Genomic DNA, 10133 nt, shown 5'->3' with positions numbered 1-10133 from the left:
AGAATCATGTAGCATGCAATCAGCAGAATCAGTAAATGAACCGCAATATTGGTTAAATGCTAGTGTAATAGGAACTCTATATTTATAACAAGTTTTTAAAAAATCATACATAGAATTCCATCTAATATCAATTTCCTCAGGCATCAATATCGGTGCAAGTCCATTTTTTTGACATTTAATTTTAAATTCTCTAATTCTTTTTCTTCTATTATTTCCTTGAATAAAACCAACAACAAGATGAATTTTTTCAATATAAAGCTCAAAAAACTCAAGACCATCTTTTACAATTAAATTATATATATGACATGCACACTTAATATGAAAAATTTCAGTCAACGGTGGAAATAGCTTAGATTTTAATTTTTTTATAGCAGTCTTATTGTTAGAAGCATTATCAAAAGAAATACATAAGATTTTATTTTCGATACCATAATATCCGGCAACTTTAACAATAGAATCAGCAATAAAATTTTCAGTATGTTTATGGTCTTCATCATATAAAAAAAGCAAGAATACGTTTTTGCATCACAAAATTACTATCCATCCAGTGACAAGTAACGGTTAAATAATTATTTTTATTTACAGCACGACCAAGATCAGAAGTTAGGGACAATCTATATTGAATATTTTTTAACAATGTTAATAAATAAAAACAATGTTGTAAATGAAGTCTAAAAATATCATAGTGACAAGTACTTCTAAGAACACCATTAAACATAGGATTATAAATAGTTTGAATATAATGAATAAAGGCATCAGAAGAAGGAAAACTAAAAGGCAAACAATCCACAACTACCATTTTAGCTATTTCTTCCCGGTCCCTCAATTTATTATACTTCTTCATTACATGACCGGTTGCTGGGTCCATTCTATTTTGAGTTGGCCCATCAACATCCCCACCACCTTGTGCAATTTCTAACTCTCTTTTGTGAGCATCACCTATATGTCTCATTAACGTACCGTATACCGTACCCCCTTGCTTGCCTCCACTTTTATGCTTATATATTTGTTGACAAATATTGTATTGCACCTCAGTATCTGATATACGTTCAAAAAATTGCCATGAAATACTAGTTGTTTTACGAGGTCTTGGGGCACGGGGAGGATGGGAAGGGAGATTAACTGATTCATATCTAACGTTAGCATTTCCTACCACGGGTGTCTCATCAATATTTCATCATCTTCGTCTAAATTAACCGCATCTACTTCATTTTCTTCTTCTATGCCTTAATTTTCCTGAGTTTCTATATAATCCATATCGTGAGCACCTACATCTATTTCTTCCTCAAAAGGTGTACCAAGCGGTACCGGAGGCAAAGGCACATGGTTATATCTACTACTTGAAGTACCTCTACCTCTAGTAATTCGCTTTTTACTACCACTACCGCTTTCAGGACAAAAAAATTTAACACCTTTAGTAGCGAGGTTTCTTAATTTATCCATAGTATAAATTAAATTAAACAAAAAAAATTCAAAATACACAAATATAATAAAATTAAATATTCAACAATTAATACAATAAATAAAAATTAAACGTAAGAGATGGAACGACAATACCAAATTTTGGAAGTATCCAAAGGTTGCGAATTTAGAAACTTTCACTCGTACTTTGTAAATGCAAAATTAAAAAATTAAAGTGAGCACTTTAGAAAATTAAATATATTGAATATTTGAGAATTGAGAATTGAGATTTGAGAGAGAGAAAAATTGTGTGAAAAATGATTTGAAGGTGTAGGGTATTTATAGAATTTTTTTTGGGATTAAAAAATTATTTTAAAATTAAAAAATATTTTTTTTAATTAATGGGCCCAAACTAGCCATTTGGACCCAAAAACGGCTATATAGCCGTTGGGCTAATGGCTAGTTTGGCCCAAAATCCAAAATTTTCAAAAAAAAAAAAAAATTCGGGCCGGTTAACCGGCGAGCCTTGTTGGGCTGGTTAACCAGCGGGCTTGGACTGGGCTTGATCCGGGCCGGGTTAACTGGGTCCAAATAAAAAAAATCGGCCCGGGACCTGGTACCCTAAAGTCCTTGGGCTTACCGGGCTGAGTCAAACCAGGCTGGTTTCTTTAGGTGGGCTGGTTTGGGCTGGGTAGGGCTGGATCAGCCCGGCCCACTTGACACCCTTAGTATAACTTGATCCATATTTGATCCTCTTTTAAAATAATTGAATATAAACCTACTTAAAGTAAGTTGAATTGGGCGAATAACCATAAATTTTAACTATTTTACCACCCTTACATTTGAATTAGAATTTAATATGTTATGGTTTGAGCTTTATTTACTGTGATCAGCGTACCTTTCTATCTAATGAAATAGCGCTCGATGATAGAATCCAGATTCCACATTGCGTTATGGCTGACGACCGAGTGGCTCTATGAAGTTGGGTGTTAATATTCTTATAAAGGAAAGATACTAGAAAGAGAACTGAAAGGGCCTTCAAGAAAAGAGCGAGGTTACCATAGTCTATATGTTGCTCGTGAGCCACCAAGTACCAATCTCACAAACTATTGGTGCAAAAAAATCGATCCTTCTAAAGTGTGATTTTTAGAGGTTCATACATATTTACATACTTTGAGGAGTTTTTAGTTGGATGAATATCCACGAATTATCTATGTTTATGATGGATAATATGAATTGATCCATACTTGATCCACTTTAAAAATGTTCAAATATCCAACCTATTTAAAGTAGGTTGGGTTTGGCCAATAACCATAAATTTTAACAATTTTGTCACCCCTTATATTTGTATCAGAATTTACTATGTTATAGTTTGAGTGCAATTATCTTTATGAGTGATGTTATTCCTATTGACATCAGTTTTGTTGGATATAGGGGTGAGAAAGTGGTAGGCTAACAACTCTTTAAAGAAGTTGAAAGTGCCGGAAAGGGGTGGGGGTGAGGAGTATCCATTGTAAAAAATGAGATAAGTTTATTTACTCAAATTATTTTATTATTATTATAAGCTCAAAAGTTAAGTCATATGTCATGATCTTTTTCATTCGTCTTGACGAGTCATTCGAGTCCTATGTTTTTCACCAGATACTAAAGAAAAGCCTAATATAACTATATAAGGCAAAGTTGAATTTGGTTTAGTGTCTAATAGTTACAATCTTTAATTCGAGTGTCTATATTAAAAGGGAAAAAGACATCGTTTCCACCCCATACTATACAAGAAAAGTCGAAGTCACACCTAAACTATCTAAGTGACCTATTACACACCTTAACTATATAAAAGTGATATTATTACCTCCCCACGACCCCCATTCTAAGGTGCATATGTTACACTTATTTTAGGCGCGTCAAGCCTATTAATTAACAAAAGTAAATGGCTAAAAACATTAAAAGTACATCATCTTTAATTTCCAATGGATCTATTTTTATTTAAGCCAATTTGGGGCTCAAAACTAGGAAACCCTAATTCTCAAATTTGTCTCTCAAAATTGAAATTGAAGAGCATTTGTTTGAAGAATTGGTAACTAAATCTTTTTAATCCTTCGATTTTTTGCTATATTGATGATTATCTTGTCTTAATTTTGTTGCCATTTTCATAATTTTTTTCTTCCTTCAAGTGTTGTTCAACCTCTCTTAAACCTTGTTTTCTTAATCAAGGTACTTTAATGGCTAAGATAAGTTTGAGTAGACTTTGTAAGCAAGAAGAAAATCATGAATTGGTTGAGGTTCGAGGCAAACATGGACATCTTTTGCCTTTGATGACTTCATGGACCTCAAGAAATCTGGGTAGACGATACTGGACTTGTCCTTACTATGGGGTAAGTGAGTTTTTCCTTCAAATATTGATCATAGATAGTGTATACGAATCTAATTGCTTTCATTTTAGAATTCTAGATCATGCGATTTTTAGCTTTGGAAGGATGATTCTATTGATGAACGATCAAAATTTGTTATTCCTAAATTATTGGAAAGAATTGGGGAGCCTGAGGAAAGAGTTGAATCTTCGACAAATTGTGCATTTTATGAACACAAAATAGTTGATGACAAGACTACTAGGACAACCAAATCTATGGAGAGAAAATAGACATGAACAAAAAAGAGTTGCAAATGGACAACTTTTATGATGATTTGAAGATGATGAAGGCAAATGAGAAGAAATGGAAGATCAAGTTGGCTAAGCCCAAGAAAAGGGAAAAACAACTATGGACTACTCTCATTTGTGTATGTATTTTGGGTGTTAGTTTTCTATTTCAATTCATGTTTTTGAAAGGAGCTCCAAGAAGACTGCCCTAAACTAAGTTGCTTTGTTTTTGTTATGTTTTAAGGGGCTGAAATTTGTATAAATTATTAGGTGTTACCTTTGACAAAACTGTCAGGTTGTGTAGTTAAATTGTTGTATAATGAAATTGTAAGGTTGAACTTGATAGTTTTGGCTTTATTTTCAGTGGTTTTCTGTGTTGCAATTTGTATACAACATCACAACACTAAATGCAGTCACAACTGCTGCACAAGAACAAAAACAAATTTCAACAACATTACAACACAAATTTAACATTAATAAATGCAGCCACAACTGCTGCACAAGCACAAACACAAATTTCAGCAACAATAAACTTACAATTGCATAATTATTAACCAAAAATGAGTGACAATTACATATTATTGCCAAATACATTTATAAAAAGATCAGTATTGTTAAACTAATTATAGTTATAAAATGCAGTCAAAGCTGCCACCAATATCAGTGAACTAATTACAGTTACAAAAAGCAGTCACAGTTGCCAACATTAGTGAACTACCAAAAAATAGTCTTAAATGCATTCCCAGCTGCCAACATTGGTGAATTATCAAAAACATAGTCTTAAATGCAGTCACAATTGCCAAACTTTATACAAGAAAATGTAGTCACATCAGTAAATGCAGTCTTAAATGTAGTCTGCACCAACTTCTCATAGAGATTGAACATTGGAGCTTTCTTGACTCAAGTGTCCAGCCTTGGACCTTGTTTGCATTTGTTTTTTGCCTCTCATTTCTTGTAGTATTATGGAGGTCATAGCTTTTTTTCTTTCCATTTTACACCAGTTTTTGGTGTATATCTGAGATTTCCAGTCATAAATATTGTAGACTTGACAGTTTTGAATCTCTCACTTGGCATTCCCGGCTACTCAAATGAAGAAAGTGTTAAACTTTAGTAAATAAAATTGTAGTAAATAAAATTTAGATAGTAAATACAGTAGTAAACTTACATTAATAATTGTGCATCCACTTTGTGTGTGAAGTAATCCCATTCCAACCACTCTTGATCTGCCAGCACACTAAAAAGAAATAAAATAAGATATTTAGTATAAGGTAAGCATAATTAGTTCACAACACTGTCAAATTAAATGAAATACCTTTTCTGTAGAATTCTTTGGTGGTCTACCCCTTCCTCTTCCAATTGAACCTCTCCTTTTTCAACCAGCAGGTGTTGCACTTGGGACTGCACTTGGACCAGCACTTGGGTATGCACCAGCAGATGAACTTTGGCCAGGATTTGCATTAGTACCAGTAGCAAGTTCACCTGTTGGACATCTTCTTTTGTTGTGACCCTTGCTATGTCAAGTGCCACATGAAATCTCAATCCCCCTCTTGGACAACTTTCCAGTATTTTTTTGGTTTTACCTTCTTCTTTCTTCCTATTCTTTCCAGGCCTACCTGGCATCTTCCTAACAGGTGGTGGCATAACAGAGATATTCTGTGATTGTGGCCACTTCTTCATATTCAAAACTGGTTGAATGAAGAAACTATATGTGTTCATGTAAGTTTCTCTATTGTACCAGTGAGAGATGTAGTTTACTGGTTCCAGTTTTTTGTGGTGAAGAGCAGCCACTGCATGAGGACAAGGTATACCCTTCAGCATCCATTCTCTAAAACTACAATATTGTCTAGAAAGATCCACAATATGCCTATATCCTGTATCAAGCACCTCATACCCTGTATCAGAATTTCATTCTATATTGCACTTCATAGACCTTACAGTATTATCATTTAGTACTTTCATAGCCATTAAAGAAATGTCATTGATCCATGTTTCACAAAAATCCATCATCTATCCCACTCTTTTCATCATTTTTACCCTTTTCTCCTCTAACATTGTAATTATAGTCTTGTGTCTAGCTCCTAAAATCCATGCATTAAAATATTATGCCATGTTGTTGTCTACAACATCTAAAGTAAACCTTGCTCTATCTCTCTGGATTAAAATACATCAACTTATCTAGTATTCCCCCCCCCCCCTCAACATCTTCATATAACTAATGTTGTCCCTAAGATCAACCTTAAAGGTAGATCTTGCACACCTCCAAAAATATTTTTTCTTCTCAATACCTCTATATATAGCATCTTTTGACCAGTTTGCAAGGACATGCCTTGCACACATTCTATGTTCAGCATTTGGTAAATATTCAATTACAGTAAATTTTAATCCCCATAACAAAAACAAAAATAGAAATAGTTACAATATAAATAGAAAGAAAAACAAAAACAGAAGCAAAAACAACAATTCTTTACCTTTTGTATGTTTGTTATCACTGTCAAATCTGTCCCATCTCCCAGCTGAAGATCTTCTTTTACAATCTTGATAAACCAACTCTAAGTGGTCTTATTTTCAATCTCAACCACTGCCCACGCCAGTGGCAATATTTGATTGTTACCATCTTTACACACAGCAACTAATAACTGACCTTTTGTCACTCCTTTTAAAAAACATCTATCCAAACCAATGCACTTCCTACAACTAGCTAGGAAAGACTTCTTCATTGCATCAAAACATATGTAGAAGCCTTGAAATAATTTTCTACCATCTTCAAATATTTCATCTGAAGCTTCACTATACATGTACTACTTGGATTTGATCTTAACAACTCATCTCTATAATCTAAAATTCTCTCAAATTCCATATTATAGTCACCCATCAGTTCTACAATCCCCTTATTTTTTGCTCTCCTACACACTATTCTTCCAACATATAATTCAGTTCCTTCTTAATAAGCAGCTGAAACTCAAAAATTCTAATATACGATTGTTCTTTTATCCTCTCATTGAAGTAGCTGGCTAAGAACTTGGTATTATAATGTTTGTTCCTATTGATAGGATCACACCTATGAACTAGATTGTAGGTCTTTACAACAAAGTTCATGGACCTAGAATCAACGCTAGCATAAAGAAGCCATAGACAACCAGTTGTACACCTAACCCTTACCCTTATAGGTTCATTAACACATTTCTCAATTGTAACATGTTCAACAATAACATATTTAGTAACAACAACTCTAAATTTATTACACTTTAAAAAACAAGTCCGAACTCCCACATAACTTTCTGTCAGTCTGAACTATATGCAACGTTCTTGTCTTTTTTCCTCCTTCTAGCCTTATCTCTATGTTCAACCTATTCAATTTCATCTTCTTCATCAGTTACATCATCTGAATTAGTTTCAAAGCTGGCAGCTTCATCAGATAGGTAACAAGGTTCATCACCAGCTAACTTACCCTTCAAACTATTTCTATCACCACTTACAGATTTATCATAGCCAATATCTTGTCCATTTCTTCCAGTTTCTAACTTAATATGTTCAGGAATTACTGGTCTCTCTCCTCTTTTTCTTTTTTTTACTTTCCTCTTTTATTCTCTAAGACCACTTAAATCTTCATCCACATATTCATCCATACCACTCCTAATCTCTACACCTCCATCAATAGATTCTACATCTAAATCTACAATAGATTCAGAAGGTGCAGCATGTGAATTAGTAGGAGCAACAGTAGAACTACTAGGAGCGGTAGTAGAACTACTAGGAGCAACAACTATAGGAAAAGAGGCATGAGCATTAGGTTGGTCAGTAGGAAGAGAAGAGATATGAGAATTTGGTTGGACAAAAGAAGAAAAAGTATGAGCAGTAGGTTGGACAATAGGAGGAGGAGAAGTATGTGCAGTGGGTTGGTCAAAAGGAGTGGCATCTTCACTATTTTTAGATGCCCTATTAACAGTCCCAATGTCATTTTCAGTGTCTTTATTAAAAGATACACCACTTTCCCCCTCCACATGCCCTTCCCCATCACTTACAAATTTCAAAAGTGGGGCTAACTCAGGTTCACCAACTATGTGACACACAAAATCTTCCAAAACTTGCCCATTACCCAATTTCTTTGAAATGTCAATTGTGTCCTTGTCTGACCTAATTTCTTTTAAATTAGAACACTTAGGCATTCTAACACATAGTACACACTGTTTGGGAATATACTATAAATACCTTACATAATCCCTAAATTCAAATAAAGACAGTCTATCTACATCAACATCTAAAAATTCAGTAACTTGTCCACCCTCATATCTTTTTCCTTTTTTCCCTTCACCTTACCCTTATTAAGTTCTCCACCATGGTAAAATCTCAAAATGATCAGTTCAAAACTCATTTTATAAACCTGAAATCATTTACCACAAAAACATAATAAAGATATAAATCTCACAGTACACAAAAACCAAAAAGATATAAGTCTCACATTACACAAAAATAAAAAAATTATAGTATTTATGCAACAATTACAAGTATCACAGGTTACTTATCATCTATTGAACCTCACAGCTCATATTGTTACAGATTGAAGCACAGAAACAAACTATAACAAATCCATTTTGAAGATAAATTAAAGATAGCAAAAACCCCTAATTCAAAACCCTAGTAAAATCGAACAATTATAAATGTCAAGGGTTATATTATCACATATTGAGCATTTAAATGGAAATAAAATAAATTAATTTGGACAAATTAAAAATGATAAAACCCTAACTCAAAAAACCCTAGATCTAATTTAGGAACAAAAATAAATCCTAGATCTACTATATTTAGGAAAGAAAAAAGCTAACCTTTGAACTGAAAATCAGTAGTTCCTACATAAACGATCGTAACCTTTAGTTTTTATCCTAGATCATACCACCTCCGTTGAAATCAACCCAATCAACTTCAATTGAAAAGAGATAAAAAATAATTTTTGCTTGTCGACAACGTAAAACACAGCAAAATTATTGTTTATCTCTGCTATCGGGTTTAAATTTGATAAAGGATTGAAAAAAATAGTGGTGAGTCTTCTATTGGGTTTTTGCTCTCATCAGATGACTTTTCATTTGGATGGATGAATGAATGTTTTAATAGGGTTAGGGTTAGGGTAAAATATGAGAGTTGGGTCGGGTCGGATGCGTTCAAAGAGTAATGGGTTGGGTTAGATTTTTAATAAAATAGAAAAATAAGATTAGACCCGTGGCACCACAAGAGGGCGAGTGGAGCGCACTCCACTCATTAAACTTAGGCATGGGGGTCGCGGAGAGCAAATAATATCACTTTTATATAGTTAAGGTGTGTAATAGATCACTTAGATAGTTTAGGTATGGCTTCGACTTTTCTTGTATAGTATGGGGTGGAAACGATGTCTTTTCCCATATTAAAAATCCAAACAAATTTTAAAGATTGCATGTTCATTAAATCATATGTTTATCGCTTTTTCAATATACAATATATTACATATATATGACACCACCATCCAATATGATAAGACATTTATTAGAGGTAAAATCGTAGAAGAAAGTACAATGGTGGGGTAGCCAAAGAAATTAAAAAATAAGAATCAAAGTCCTTCATTATAAAAAGGCCAAACCCATCGTCAGCCACCTAAACTTGGCATCATCTTTCACTTTGACACCTCAAGTCGACAATGTTCATTTAAGGCCCCTTAACCAGCTATTAACTGTGTCATTTTGACACTTTTTTTTTTACATTCAACTAAAATTATAAAGAGTGTGTAATACACACGTTGCTGACATGGCATACGACCAATTAAAAAAGAACACATGACACTTTTTGTATAAATAATAATTTTAAATAAATTATAATTAAAAAATCTAAACTAATTAACTTAAATTTTTTTTAATAAATCAATAAATAAATGCCCCCCCCCCCCCCATCTTCTCCAAACAACCCCCAATCATCATCTTCTTCCCCACCCCCCACCCCCCTCCCCGCCCCCATTCTAAATCATCTTCTCCAAAATATCCCAGCCCCTACCCGAATCACCTTTTCCAAACACCCCAGCCCCTCTCCACCCACTCGAATCACCATCTCCAAACACCCATCCCCCCACCCCCGA

The sequence above is a fragment of the Capsicum annuum genome, chromosome 1, assembly GCF_002878395.1.
Source record: "Capsicum annuum cultivar UCD-10X-F1 chromosome 1, UCD10Xv1.1, whole genome shotgun sequence".
Classification (NCBI taxonomy): Eukaryota; Viridiplantae; Streptophyta; class Magnoliopsida; order Solanales; family Solanaceae; genus Capsicum; species Capsicum annuum.
The sequence above is the reverse complement of the archived record's forward strand: the minus strand, read 5'-3'. Positions refer to the sequence as shown.